The 15,372-nt window shown below is 46.6% G+C and overlaps 1 protein-coding gene across 16 annotated transcripts in view; it reads right to left on the bottom strand.

Annotated features, from left to right (window-relative positions):
• Positions 1–15,309, bottom strand: part of LOC117081646 — a 48,462-nt gene extending 33,153 nt beyond the window's left edge. For 14 of the 16 annotated variants that reach the window (XR_004436218.1, XR_004436219.1, XR_004436222.1 and 11 more), the window contains exons 1-3: positions 13,394–15,309; positions 7,057–7,343; positions 5,393–5,518 (exon numbers count right to left, since the gene is read on the bottom strand). The gene's annotated coding sequence lies outside the window, so the exon portion shown is untranslated. Of the gene's footprint in view, positions 1–507; positions 1,034–5,392; positions 5,519–7,056; positions 7,344–13,389 lie in introns of those variants that run through there. The other 2 variants (XR_004436227.1, XR_004436213.1) reach the window with 2 other exon arrangements.
• Between the last annotated feature and the right edge of the window lie 63 nt (positions 15,310–15,372).

Here is a 15,372-nt window from a genome sequence, read left to right as displayed (position 1 = left end):
AAACCACATCTCTGCAAAAAATACAAAAATTAGCCAGGCACTGTGGCACATGTCTGTAGTCTCAGCTATTTGGGAGGCTGAGGTGGGAGGATTGCTTGAGCCCAGGAGGTGGAAGCCCCAGTGAACCATGATCACACCACTGCACTCCAGCCTGGGCGACAGAGTGAGATCCTGTCTCTAAATAATAATAATAATTAATAAAATAAAATAAAAATGAGAGGCCAGGCACAGTGGTGAGTGCCTATAATCCCAGCTACTCAGGAGACTGAGGTTGGAGGCTCACTTGAGCCCAGGTGTTCTAATCCAGCTTGGGGAATATAGGGAGACACCATCTCTATTTTAAAAAGAAAAAAGAAAGAAAAGGTGGGGATGATGAAAAAGGTTTTTAAATAGAAAGAGGTGGTGGTTGCACAACATTGTGAATGCATCAAATGTCACTGAATTGTACGCTATAAAATGATTAATTATATGTTTTACGCATTTCACCTCAATAAAAAAAATGAAAGGGCAGAATTGTAATACAATCATTATGATCCTTCCTGATTTAGACACTGCAAATACTTGATGAAGTCAACATAAAGAGAATAACTTTTATAGAGTGTTCTACAGTTGACATAAATGTTTTCATATAAATGATTTCATTTGTCCCTCCCAACAAGCCCATGAACTTGTAGATGAGGAAAACAGGATTGCAGATCAGTGGCTTCCTTCCAACAGGTAGGGCACACTCCCACTCGGGGGCTCTGCCCTTGAGGCTCCCTGCTATGAAAAGATTTCCTCCAAACCACAGCTTCCCCCTGCCCTCTTGCTGGGCTCTGCTTCAACAGTCACCAGAAGGGCCTTCCTCAAGAGCGGCCCTCCTCCCCGCCGTCATTCTCTCTCCCTTACCCGGCTTGAGTTTTTCTTTAAAATTCTTCGGACATATTTTATTGACATTATTTCTTTTTGTCTCCTTCCCTAATGTTAGCACCAAGAGAACAGGGCTATTTGTGAGTTTTGTCCTCTGTTATAATCCTGACATCTGGAATGGTACCTGACAAATAATAGGTGCTTAATAAATATTGTTAAATGAATGCATTTGTTAATTGGCCAGATCTTTTGAGGAGCCAAGGCTTTTTAGGTCACATCACAAAAACGAAATCACAATGTGATGGAGATAAAATACCAGTTGTGAGAGGCCTGTAATGAAGCGCTACCCAGTTCACTGATTATTCCCTGTGTGTGCTCCCCTTATCCCCCAGGGAGGCACCTGTCTGTTGTATCCCTGGCTCCCAGCACGGTGCTAGACACCTAGTATTAGGCACTGGTCTGCATCAGTAAGAAACAATGGATTCTGAGCAACACAGACAAGAACAGAACTGGCCACAATGCACGTCCCAGTCCCACCCTAGGTGTGCACATGGCAGGGAATGGGGAGTCTCTGAGGACCAGAAGAAGGAGGAAGGAGGATATGCAGGACAGGGGTCAGAGTCCAGGGAGCAGCAGAGCATGGCCCTGTGAGCCCCACGTGATCTGTGTAGACATGGCTACCAAGACCAAGCTGATCTGCCACGCAAACCTTGCACAATTACTTCTTGTTCCCAGGGGAGAGCTTGCAGGGCTAGCCTCTCATGAGTGGGGTCGGTGTGGTCTGACAGGATGGATGACCCCTGTGCTATGGACAGTGAGCCTCTGAGAGGCAGTGGCCACTCCATAATACTGTCCAGTGGCCTCTGAGAAATTCCTGGCCAGCAGTGGCCGCCTTCCTCCAGTTCCTGAGCCAGGCAGCCAGGTGTGATGGAAAGTTGTCAGGTATAACTCAAAGAACATAGATTAAGAGTCTAGAGGCTGAGCACAGTGGCTCACACCCGTAACCCCAGCACTTTGGGAGGCCAAGGCAGGTGGATCACCTGAGGTCAGGAGTTTGAGATCAGTCCGGACAACAAGGTGAAACCCCATCTCTACTAAAAATACAAAAATTAGCCGGGCATGGTGGCAGACACCTGTATTCCCAGCTACATGGGAGGCTGAGGCAGGAGAATTGCTTGAACCCGGGAGGCAGAGGTTGCAGTGAGCTGAGATCAAGCCACTGCACTCCAGCCTGGGCGACAGAGCGAGACTCTGGCTCAAAAAAAAAAAAAAAGAAAAGAAAAGAAAAAAGAAAAAGAGTTGACTCCTGTGCTTTGCTGGCAGCTCTGCTTCCTGCACCTGTTTGAACCTATATCTCTTTTTTTTTTTTTTTTTTTTTTTTTTTTTAAGGCAGAGTCTCGCTCTGTCGCCCGGACTGGAGTGCAGTGGCCAGATCTCAGCTCACTGCAAGCTTCGCCTCCCGGGTTTACGCCATTCTCCTGCCTCAGCCTCCCGAGTAGCTGGGACTACAGGCGCCGGCCACCTCGCCCGGCTAGTTTTTGTATTTTTAGTAGAGACGGGGTTTCACCGTGTTAGCCGGGATGGTCTCGATCTCCTGACCTCGTGATCCGCCCGTCTCGGCCTCCCAAAGTGCTGGGATTACAGGCTTGAGCCACCGCGCCCGGCCTGAACCTATATCTCTAAGGGCAGTTTACAGATTGCAAACAAAAACTCACACAAGCCTGAAATGTGGTCATTTGTCCAACCTGACCATGGACATAGGGGATTATTGTTATACTTTAAATGGAAAAAAATATTTAATACAGATAATACCTGTTTGCCAGTGTGGGCCTCACATTTGAACGTTATGGTACAGAAATATGTTTTCATCCTTAATAAATCATAAAAGTTTATTAAAATGTGATTTATTTTTTGTTTTGAGACCGAATTTCACTCTTGTCACCCAGGCTGGAGTGCAAAGGTGGAATCTTGGCTCACTGCAACCTCCACTTCCCGAGTTCAAGTGATTCTCCTGCCTCAGGCACCCGCCACCATGCCTGGCTAATTTTTGTATTTTTAGTAGAGATGGGATCTCACCATGTTGGCCAGGCTAGTCTTGAAAAAATGTTCTGAAAGTGAAGTTTCCTTCCCTCCTTCCCTCCCCTCCTCCTCCCTTCTTTCTTCCTTCCTTTCCTTCCTTTTTCCTTCCTTTCCTTCCTTTCCTTTCCTTCCTTTCCTTCCTTTCCTTCCTTTCCTTCCTTCCTTCCTTCTTTCTTTCTTTTCTTTCTTTTTTTCTCTCTTTCTCTCTCTCTCTCTCTTTCTTTCTTTTTCATGGTCTCGCTCTGTCACCCAGGCTGGAGTGTAGTGGCACAATTTCGGCTCACTGCAACCTCCACCTCCCGGGCTCAAGGGACCCTCCCACACCAGTTTCCCCAGTAGCTGGGACTACAGGTGTGGGCCGCCAGGACCCTCTCATTTTTGTGTCTTTTGTAGAGACGGGGTTTCGCCATTTGCCTCGGCTGCTCTCAAACTCCTGGACTCGAGCAATCTGCCCACCTCGGTGTCCTAAAGTGCTGGGATTATAGGTGTGAGCCACTGCACGCAGACTCTGCAACTGAATTTCTTTCTTTTTTTTTTTTTTTTTTTGAGACAGAGTCTCGCTCCAGGCTGGAGTGCAGTGGTGCGATCTTGGCTCACTGCAAGCTTGGCCTGCCGGGTTCATGCCATTCTCCTGCCTCAGCCTCCCGAGTAGCTGGGACTACAGGCGCCCACCACAATGCCCTGCTAATTTTTTGTATTTTTAGTAGAGACGGAGTTTCACTGTGCTAGCCAGGATGGTCTCGATCCCCTGACCTCGTGATCCGCCCGCCTCGGCCTCCCAAAGTGCAGGGATTACAGGCGTGAGCCACTGCACCTGGCCTGAAACTGAATTTCTGTAGAAAACTCCAAGCTTTGTAAACTGTGGTCCACGCCCCCATAAACATGCACAGGTGTGCGCCCGCATGCGCGTGCGCGTGCACACACACACACACACAAATCTTCCCCCAAAGCTTCCTTATCATATGTCCAAAGTACACAGCTCGAAATTCAAGCAAATTATTTATTACAAAACAAATTTTTTAAAAATCACAACGTGATTTGCATACTGGCAATAGGCTGTTACTTGCCATTTGCCAGGGTATGATTTGTATTTTGTTTTAATTTATGCTGGTTTCAGGAACTCGGGCCATTTGCCTTTTTCCTGCACTAACTGTGCAGAACCCTCCTCCCTGTGGGAACTCAAGCATGGGTGGGCATTTAGTTTTTCTCAATTCCCACAGTATGTTTTTATCTTATATTGCCTAAAATTCAGAAAAGGTATTTAGCCATCAGTGGAGGCCTGGGCTTGGCAGGCATTAAATGCACAAACACAGCCTGGCGTCAAAGCCAAGCTGAGTGGCACACCTCGTGACAGAACAGCAGAAAAGCAGACCCAGCTGCCTGCGGAGGTGTCAGGGGCCCAGGCAGTGGGGCCTTGCCAACGGGGGGCACAGGCCCAGTTGAAGGAAACAGAGAGAGGCAACTCCAGTTCCTATATGGGCCCAGAGTGGCCAGATCTTCTCATTTTCCAAGAAAAGCCAGAAACACACTTTTTAATGTGAATCTCTGCATTTTAAAAAGGTACCAATTAATTCTAAACATGGTGTTAAAATATTCTTTGGGGCAAACACAACACGTCTATGGCTGATGTGGCATCAAAGCCACCTGACTGTGAGCTCTCCAGAGCAGAAGATGGTTCCAGCAGGCTTCTGGACCGTTCATTCATTCACTGCTAACTAGGGCGGTCACTTCACCTCCCAGTCACATGGCACTGAAGACCCAGCCAGCTGGTAGAGCTACCACATAGGTGCAAACCCTCCTCACACCACCACTTACTACCAACACATACTAGCTTTGTCATTTCGATTGACCACTCTGGTGGGCTTCAGCGCCACCGCAGATAGTAATACAATCCTGCTCATAGGGCGGTTGTGGGATTAAGTGAGATAATACGGGCAACATGCCTAACGCAGAGTAAACATTTCACATCAACTACTGCTATCCATGCCCCTGGTGCCTCCTTCCTCACCATCCATTCACATGAATCAGCCAGTTCTGTTAAATCGGACTTTTAATACTCTCTCAAGTCTTGTTTTTATTCCTCCCCTCTCTGCTGTAATTCATAACCTCATCCTCTCTACCTTGAACTATTTATTTATTTGTGTGTGTGTGTGTGTGTGTGTGTGTGTTTGAGACAGGGTCTTGCTCTGTCACCCAGGCTGGAGTGCAGTGGTGCGATCAAGGCTCACTACAGCCTCAACCTCCCAGGCTCAAGTGATCCTCCCACCTCAGCCTCCTGAGTAGCTGAAACTACTGGCATATGCCACCATGCCCAGTTAATTTTGTTTATTTTTGTAGAGATGGGATCTCACTCTGTTGCTCAGGCTAGTCTGGAACTCCTGGACTCAAGCAATCCTCCTGCCTCGGCCTTTCAAAGTGTTGGGATTTCAGGCTTGAGCCACCTTGCCAGGCCTGAACTACTTACCATAATGATCTAGTAATCGTATCTCCACTTTACTGAGTGCCTGCACACCATGGCCTGGTGACTCCATCTCTGAGCCAGACTTCTCTATGTGAAGTACAGATCTGATGGCATCATCTTCCCTGTCACCTACAGAACAGAGTCACAAATCCTTAATCCTGCCTTTGAGGCTCCCTCCCAAGTCTAGCCCTAGGCTCATATCCTGCTAGTTTCTTTTCTCTCTGCTCTGGGCCGGGCGTGGTGGCTAACGCCTGTAATGCAAACACTCTGGGAGGCCGAGGCTCAGGTGGATCACCTGAGGTCAGGAGTTTGAGACGAGCCTGGCCAACATGGTAAAACCCTGTCTCCACTAAAAATACAAAAATTAGCCAGGTATGGTGGCACATGCCTGTAATCCCAGCAACTTGGGAGGCAGAGGCAGGAGAATTGCTTGAACCCCAGAGACAGAGGCTGCAATAAGCTGAGATTGCGCCACTACATTCCAGCCTGGGTGACAGAGTGAGACCCTGTTTCAAAAAGAAAAAAAAAAAGGCTGGGGGCGGTGGCTCAAGCCTGTAATCCCAGCACTTTGGGAGGCCGAGACGGGCGGATCACGAGGTCAGGAGATCGAGACCATCCTGGCTAACACGGTGAAACCCCGTCTCTACTAAAAAATACAAAAAACTAGCCGGGCGAGGTGGCGGGCGCCTGTAGTCCCAGCTACTCGGAAGGCTGAGGCAGGAGAATGGCGTATACCCGGGAGGCAGAGCTTGCAGTGAGCTGAGATCTGGCCACTGCACTCCAGCCCGGGCGACAGAGCGAGACTCCGTCTCAAAAAAGAGCCTGGTTTTACACATTTTTTGCATTCCCAGAGGGCACACGGTAAGTGCTCACTGTTTGCTGAATGAATTAATTGGACCAACTAAGAATGCATTTTAGCCAAAAGTTAATATTACTTATTTCTTTGTTTGTTTGTTTTATTTTGTTTTTTGTCTGAGACGGAGTCTCCCTCTGTCACCCAGGCTGGAGTGCAGTCGCATGATCTCTCCTCACTGCAACCTCCACCTCCCAGGCTCTATCGATTCTCCTGCCTCAGCCTCCCTAGTAGCTGGGGTTACAGGTGAGCACCACCACACCTGGTTAATTTTTGTATTTTTAGTAGAGATGGGGTTTTACCATGTTGGCCAGGCTGGTCTCAAATGCCTGACCTCCAGTAATCTGCCCGCCTCAGCCTCCCAAAGTGCTGGGATTACAGGCATGAGCCACAGCACCCAGCCAAAAGTTAATGTTACTTTAACACATTATGTTACAAGAAACAAGACTGGGACTATACAAAGAATAAAATAATAAATTTTTTTAAATCATCCAGGCTTGAGCCCAGGAGTTTGAGACCAGTTTGGGCAATATAGTGAGACCCCATTTCTATTTAAAAAAATATACATGTGTATATACACACACACATATGATATACATATATTTTTTAAATATATATGTTTATTTATATACATATATAAATGTATACATACACATATAAAATGTACATACATATATGTATATATACTTAAATATACATATATGTATATAAAATCAGGAGCCCTGGAATGTGTGTGTTTTGGTTAATTTTAGTAGAAAAGGGTATTACCTATGCAAAGCTCTAGTTGCCTAGATAACAAAATATCTGCACTTACCAGGTTGTCGGCATTGGTCTCGGTATCTTGGTCTTCATTTCTCTTTCTGTGGCCCTGGTGAAATGCGTCTGATATCTCAGGAGAAAACGCAATCCAAAGAACGAATGTGGTTGTCTGGTTTATCATTTGTATACTGTGCGGTGCAATCTGAGAGATTTTCACAAAGCCAAAAAATGCCCAAGTATGACCTTGTGCCTGTGCAGGCCTCTTACAAAAAGAGACGATTTCCTGGCTCTCAGAGAGTTTCCAGAGGAGGTGAGGAGTGATAATCTCAGGATGACAGAGATCTAGGAAAGAAAATAAACCTCATTGTTTTTTGACATATATATATATATTTATTATTATTATTATTGGAGACAGAGTCTCACTCTGTCACTCAGGTTGGAGTACACTGGTGTGATCTTGGCTCGCTGAACCTCCACCTCCAGGATTCAAGTGATTATTGTGCCTCAGCCTCCCAAGTAGCTGGGATTACAGGTGTGCGCCACCATATCTGGCTACTTTTTGTATTTTCAGTACAGATGGGGTTTCACCAGGTTGGCCAGGCTGGTCTTAAACTCTTGACCTCAGGTGATCCGCCCGCCTAGGCCTCCCAAAGTGCTGGGAGTACAGGTGTGAGCCACTACACCCCACCAACATTTATATTCTTGTATACTTGCCACTGAAGCGCTCATCCAGCAAGCATGAATGGAAAGGTTGCTACACAGCCTCATTCCCTGCCCCCATGCAGGATCCCAGGCCTTGCTTTGGCAGGTGAAGAAGCCAAGGTTCAGGACTTGTCTGGTAGGAATAGAGGAGGCCATTCAGCAGACAGAGTGGTTTCCAGCTCAGCTCTGGATTCAGGCTGCCTGGCTCTGGCAGTGTCTAGTGGGTAGAGTCAATAGAGTAATAGTTCCTGTCTCAAAGAGCTATTGGACTAAATTATAGAGAACATGTAAAGTGCTTAGCATGGTGCTGATTAAATTACTCTGGTTATTACAAGAATTCAGTAAACGTTAGCTATCATAATCATTTGTCAAAAAGATCCTACCATGAGGCTTGAGCCATCTATAGCTTATCTTTACAACTCTGCCCACACCTTATTAATATCTCCACTTTATTGTCTAACAATGGGATCAGAGTTCCTAGAAAATGGAAGAACAAGCTATCAGCTTCTGCCCAATAAAGCAGCAGAAATAGTGGAGCTGTGGAGAAGCAAACAGGTCTCATACACAGAACGCCTGGTTGTGCAACTGGCTTGGCGTAAAAATAGATCTGGACTCTCAATGGCCATGCAGGAAGGAAGAAAACAAAAGCGCAAGTCTTCAGGCTGCTGAGGGAAATTCTATACCCAGAAAAACCTCAAGTACAAGTATGGAACAAAGAGTTTCAGGCTTTTGAGGCTTCAAAAAATGTGACATTCAAAGAAACAGGGTAAATTATTATAGCAATTTCTCAATAGATATTAAATAGTACTGAGACTGATAAAGTCACTGAATATGACGGGTTGATTCATTCTGCAAACACATGCTGAGTGCTACTATGTGCTGGTTACACACTGGACTAGAGAGGGTAACCAGACAGACACATATTGCTCCCCTCATAGAGCTCATTTACATCCTAGTGGGGACAGACAAATGTAAACAGCTACAGTAGGAAAGCTCTGGGTCAGAAGGTGATGAATGTGATGGAGAAAGAGAAGTCAGGGCCTCTAGCCTCAACTTCCAGGAACTGGAACTACAGAACTACAGGAACTACAGCAGACAGAAGAACGAACTACGGCCGGGTGCAGTGGCTCATGCCTGTAATCCCAGCACTTTGGGAGGCCAAGGAAGGCAAATCACGAGGTTAGGAGTTCGAGACCAGTCTGGCCAACATGGTGAAACCCAGTCCCTACTAATAAATACAAAAATTAGCTGGGGATGGTGGCGGGCGCCTGGAGTCCCAGCTACTTAGGAGGCTGAGGCAGGAGAATGGCATGAACCCAGAAGGTGGAGCTTGCAGTGAGCTGAGATTGTGCCACTGCACACCAGCCTGGGCAACAGTGCGAGACTCCATCTAAAAAAAAAAAAAAAAAAATTACCAGCAACTGATGGCTTAAAACAACAGAGGTTTATTCTCTCGCAGCTCTAGAGGTCAGACGCTAAAACCAAGGTGTTGGCGGAGGCCACACTCTCTACAGATACTCTGGGGAAGAATCCATTCTGTGCCTTTTCCAACTTCAGGTGACCATCGGCACTCCTTGCCTCATAGCTGCATCACTCCAGCCTGTGCCTGGGAGATCACACCGCCTCCTGCTCTCTGTGTGTCTGTTCTCCTTTTCTTCCTCTCTCTTATAAGGACACTTGTAATGGCATTTATGACTCACCTCTAAAGTGGGCCCTTCTCTCGAGATCTTTAACTTAATTACATCTTTTGCCATTTTAAGGTAATATTCACAGGTTCCTGGGATTAGGAAGTGAATATATCTTTGGTGGTCCACTTTTGTGCCTACCATAAGGAGCAAGAAAAATGGGGCAGTCACTAGAGGGAAAGGTAGGGTACAGAGAGATTTTTTGTTTTTGTTTTTTAAGATGGGAAAAGTTGGCAGTGTGCAGTGGCTCACGTCGGTAATCTCAGTACTTCGAGGTAGAGGCAGGAGGATCGCTTGAGCGCATAAGTTCAAGACCAGCCTGAGCAACATAGAGAGACCTCATCTCTACTTAAAAAAAAAAAAAAAAAACTAACCTGGTGTGGTGGTGTGTGCACCTGTAGTCCCAGCTATTTGGGAGGCTGAGGAGATTGCTTCAGCCCAGGAGGTTGAGGCTGCAGTGAGCCATGATCACGCCACTGCACTCCAGCCTGAGTGACAGAGTGAGACCCTATCTCAAAAACAACAACAATGACAAAAAAAAAAAAAAAAACCCAGAACAACAACAACAACAAAAACGTTTGGAGATGGAGTGGGAATCAACTTGGCAGAGTGGAGGTAGCTGGCACTTAAGTACTTAAAGATAATAGAAACAAAAAGTTAACAGTTCACTCTACTTATCCCAAAAAAAGCTCAGGACACCGAGGGACCAGATACCTCAGATGGAAGGAAAAAGGCATAGATCTGAGAACAGAGAAATTGTTTAAGCATCTGTATATAAAGCAGTTAAGATCACAAATCCCCTCCCCAACCTTTTTTAGCCGGGCACCAACTCCCGTAGCACAGCAGAGGGTTTACTCTCTGGGGAAACTGAATCTCAGAAGCACCAACTCAGGGACACCAGGCACAGCTGAAGATGGAGTGAGTACTGAGCTGAAAACAAGGGACTAGGTGAAAACATGTACCAAGTGGTGGCTCCACAACCCTCTCTCCCCACCCTGCTGCTGTAACCTCTATAGCAGGGGCCATGCAGATATCCCCCAGACAGATTGGAGAATTCTCTGGAGAAACCAGATGGTCCCTTCAGTGAGATTTACAGATTATGATATTTGGGTGTACCCAGTAAAATATCCTGCTTGCTTCAGTCGCCACAGAGTGGAGCCTATAGATCAACAAGCCCCAAATTGTGCTTCCAATTGCCTCTGCTTAATGCCTCATTCTTAAATATGGACAGTTGAAGATCAAACATTTGAGGAAAACTTCCAACAATACACACATACACACACACACACACACACAAAGGAGCGGGGGGGTGGGGGTGGGGGGAAGCCGGGGGTGGAAGGGAAGCAGGGGAGGGGAACTCAGGGGAAACAATAAGAAAAGCAGAAGAAAACTCAAAAACTGGAAAAATCCTTGGAAAGTTAAGAGAATAGACTCATGAAACAAGAACAGGCCGGGCGCGGTGGCTCAAGCCTGTAATCCCAGCACTTTGGGAGGCCGAGACGGGCGGATCGCGAGGTCAGGAGATCGAGACCATCCTGGCTAACACGGTGAAACCCCGTCTCTACTAAAAATACAAAAAAAAAAAAACTAGCCGGGCGAGGTGGCGGGCGCCTGTAGTCCCAGCTACTTGGGAGGCTAAGGCAGGAGAATGGCGTAAACCCGGGAGGCGGAGCTTGCAGTGAGCTGAGATCCGGCCACTGCACTCCAGTCCGGGCGACAGAGCGAGACTCTGCCTCAAAAAAAAAAAAAAAAAAAAAAAAAAAGAAACAAGAACAGAAATACTATATATACAAAAAGCAGCATGGCCGGGTGTGGTGGCTCATGCCTGTAATCCTAGTCTTTGGGAGGCCGAGACAGGTGGATCACCTGAGGTCAGGAGTTCAAAACCAGCCTGACCAACGTGGCGAAACCCTGTTTCTACTAAAAATACAAAAAAATTAGCCAGGCGTGGTGATGCATGCCTGTAATCCCAGCTCGTGCAGGGCACACAGGAGGCTGGGGCAGGAGAACTGCTTGAATCGGGGAGGTGGAGGTTGCAATGAGCCAAGATCACACCATTACACTCCAGCCTGGGTGACAGAGTGAGACTCCATCTCAAAAAAAAAAAAAAAAAAGCCGGGCGCGGTGGCTCAAGCCTGTAATCCCAGCACTTTGGGAGGCCGAGACGGCGGATCACGAGGTCAGGAGATCGAGACCATCCTGGCTAACACGGTGAAACCCCGTCTCTACTAAAAATACAAAAAACTAGCCGGGCGAGGTGGCGGGCGCCTGTAGTCCCTGCTACTCCGGAGGCTGAGGCAGGAGAATGGCATAAACCCGGGAGGTGGAGCTTGCAGTGAGCTGAGATCCGGCCACTGCACTATAGCTCGGGTGACAGAGCAAGACTCCGTCTCAAAAAAAAAAAAAAAAGCAACCAATGAACAAGAGAGTTAAAATGTAAAATTTCAATAGAAAGGATAGAAAGATATAGTTAATAAAGTTGAAAGTGGATCTCATGAAAATGGAGATGAGATTGGTGGTTACTGGAGGCCAGGAAGGGTGGAGGAAATAAAGACATGCTAATGAGTAGAAATGTACAGGTAGATGGAAGAAATGGGACCCAGTGTTCTATAGAGCAGTAGGGTGACTGTAGTTAACAATAATCTATTGTACATTTCAAAATCGCTAGAAGAGAATGATTCGAATGTTCCTGGCATAAAGAAAAGATAAATATTTAAGATGATAGATATCCCAATTACTCTGATTTGATCTTTACACATTATATGAATGTATCAAAATATTACATGTACCCCCAAAATATGTACATCTATTATACATCAATTGTTTTAAAGTTAATGAAATTGTCCAGAGAGTAGAATAAAAAGAGACAGACAAAAGGAGAAAAAAAGATAACAGCTATAATTCAGGGTCCAACATCCTCTAGTAAAGCCAGAGAAAATGGGATGAGGATATAGGTTGAGTTAGGGAGTGGTAGCAAACAGGGAATTTACATAGAAAAGAAAAATGCTCTCTATAGAATTAAAAGAAAAGAACAAAAAGACTTATAAATAGCAATACTTGGAAGTTAGAAGATAGTGAGGGAATTAGCCAGGCACGGTGGCACATGTCTGTAATCCCAGCTACTTGGGAGGCTGAGGCACAATAATTGCTTGAACCAGGAGGTGGAAGTTGCAGTGAGCCAAGCTCATGCCACTGCTCTCCAGCCTGAGTGACAGAGTGAGACTTTGTCTCAAAAAAAAAAAATTAATTAAAAGGGAAAAAAGAAGATAGTGAGGAAATGCCTTAAAAAATCTAAGGGAAAAATATTTCCAGCCTAGAGTTCTATACCTAGCTAAACTATCAGTCAATTATGAACAAAGAATTGAGATTTTCAGACAGATAGTGTCCCAAAGTTTACCTCCCATAGTCACTTTCTCTAGGAGCTATTAGATCTGATGCAGTTGACCAAAGTGAGGGAGTAAAACAAGAAACAGGAAGATCTAAGATCCAGGAAGTAGAAGTTGCAACACAGAAGAACAAAAAGAGGTGGTATTGACATAGGCATTTTGTCGGACTAGTTTCCCAAGAAAAAGAGCAAGCCTAGTTTCCCAAGACACAGGTCACAAGACCCCACTAATAAAAAAGGATACAGTAGGCCAGGTGGTGGCCCACGCTTGTAATCCCAGCACTTTGGGAGGTCAAGGCAGGAAGATCACTTGAGATCAGGAATTTGGGACCAGCCTGGCCAACATGCTGAAACCCCATCTCTACAAAAAATACAAAAATTAGCCGGACATGGTGGCAGGAGCTTGTAATCCCAGCTACTCGGGAGGCTGAGGCAGGAGAATCGCTTGCGCCTGGGAGGCAGAGGTTGCAGTGAGCCAAGATTGTGCCACTGCACTCCAGCCTGGGCAACAGAGCAAGACAGTCTCAAAAAAAAAAAGAAAGAAAGAAAGAAAGAAAAGGGAAAGGAAGGGGAGGGGAGGGGAGGGAAGGGAAGGGAAAAGAAAAGAAGGACATACCTACCAACAAACACAATCACCATTATGGCATGTGGCTTCTTATGTTTTTTCTCACTTCTTTCTTATCTCCTCTCCTGCTTTTGTCACTTGGGACCCCTTCATTCTTCAGGCTCCTCTTTCAGAAATTTTGCACACTTCAGCCTGCACCTTCTTCCACAACCCTCAAAATCTACCCTTTATCCTGCTGCAATTATCCTCCATCTCATACACCCCATCATGTGTCAGACAAAATCCTTCTAGCCCATCCTCCATCCTTTTCTCAAACATTTCCCTATGAGCTCCCAGTCAGGTTTTCTCCCAATACCCAAGTTTCCTCTGTCAACACATTACCAAGTCTTCTCTTTCTCCTCCATATGTTCCCACTTCCCTCTGAACCAGCCACTCCTCTTTGCTTCCTTTGATCCTGGCCTCCGCCTTCAGCCCCAGTAGCTTTTCTTCCTCACTTCCACTCTCTTTTATTTTAGGCTCAGACTCTCTCCTTTCCTCTCTCAACTTTACCCCTTCCGTGTCAATAATGTTTTGCCTGGCTCTAATTTCTCCTCTGACTTCCAGTACTTCCCTTGTCTGCCTCTTTCCTTGTTTGGTGTCAGTCCTTCATCTGCCTCATTCACTGGTACCTTCACCTATAATATCTTTATTTTCCATAGAAACAGATTCATCAGTGATATATTTCGCTTCACGCAAGACGCCCCCATCAACTCCCACTCCTTTCTCATTCCCTTGTAGTTCCTCACTCCCTTTGACACTTTCAAAAGGAATTTCCATCTCATCATCAGTAAATGCCATCACTCTTTCATCACCAGTAACTTCTACCACTTTTTCAATGTTCTCCTCATTTATGCTCCCCATTCTTGAAACCTCCAATTTCTCCCCACTGGTCCCCAACTTTTCCTCGCTAGATCTCAGCTTCTCTGCACTTGACCCCAGCTTCTCTCCACTCAACCTCAGCTTCTCTCTGCTTGATCTTAGCTTCTCTCCATTTGATCTCAGCATCTCTCCACTCAACTTCAGCTTCTCTTCACTGGTTCCCAGCTTCTCTCCACTTGATCTCAGCTTCTCTCCACTCCATCTTAGCTTCTCTCTACTTGATCTCAGATTCTCTCCACTTGATCTCAGATTCTCTCCACTTGATCTCAGCTTTCTGCCACTGGACCTCAGCTTCACTCCACTGGACCCTTGCATCTCTCCCCTGGACACCAGCTTCTCACTACTAGACCTCAGCTTCTCTACACTTGATCTCATCTTGTCTGCACTCGACCTCAACTCCTCATTCTGCCCCAGTTTATATCCACTGGATCTCAAGTCCTCTCCAGTGGTCCCTACCTTCTCCCCAGCAGACCTCAACCTCTCTTCAAACCCAGACCCCTTCATAGGCCCTGCTGTCATCCCTGCACTCTTAGATTTAGCCCTTATTTCGTGTTTGACCTCTTGCTTTCCCCAAATCTCCCTTGGGCTGTTTTTCCCCAAATCTACTGAAGCTTGTGGTGCACTTGCTCCACGGTGCAGCAGCTTCACATCCGTCCTTTCCTGACTCGGACCTGACTTCCCTTTCAAGACCGTCTTTTCCACATCTTCCAGTCTCCAGTACTCAGACTCCAGCTTCGGCTTTTGAGTGTTTCTACTCAGGAGCTCCACTCTTTTCCCAATCACCATAAGCTCGTTCCAAGGTTCCCAGGTTTTCTCTCGCAGCATCGGCACCCCCTTGCAGCCCCGCTCCATTGGCGACCGTCCGCGGACCAAGGCCTCGCTTGGGGCGCCCTGGCCGCGGGCCTTGTGGAGCCCCCTAGTCCTCCTAGGCTGCTTACCCCGCCGCTCCCTCCCGCCCAAGGGTGGAAACCTTAACAGACCCCCCTTCTTCACAGACACTGTCCCCTGCCCTTGCCCCTGGTCTACCACCCACATCCCCACCACTGCTCCCCATTCCCCGTCCCCACCCTGCCACCCTCACCCTCTTCCCCTTCCCCACTGCCTGGTGGGCGCCAA

The sequence above is a fragment of the Trachypithecus francoisi genome, unplaced genomic scaffold, assembly GCF_009764315.1.
Source record: "Trachypithecus francoisi isolate TF-2019V2 unplaced genomic scaffold, Tfra_2.0 Lachesis_group8, whole genome shotgun sequence".
Taxonomy (NCBI): Eukaryota; Metazoa; Chordata; class Mammalia; order Primates; family Cercopithecidae; genus Trachypithecus; species Trachypithecus francoisi.
This window is presented reverse-complemented; position numbering and strand designations above follow the sequence as displayed.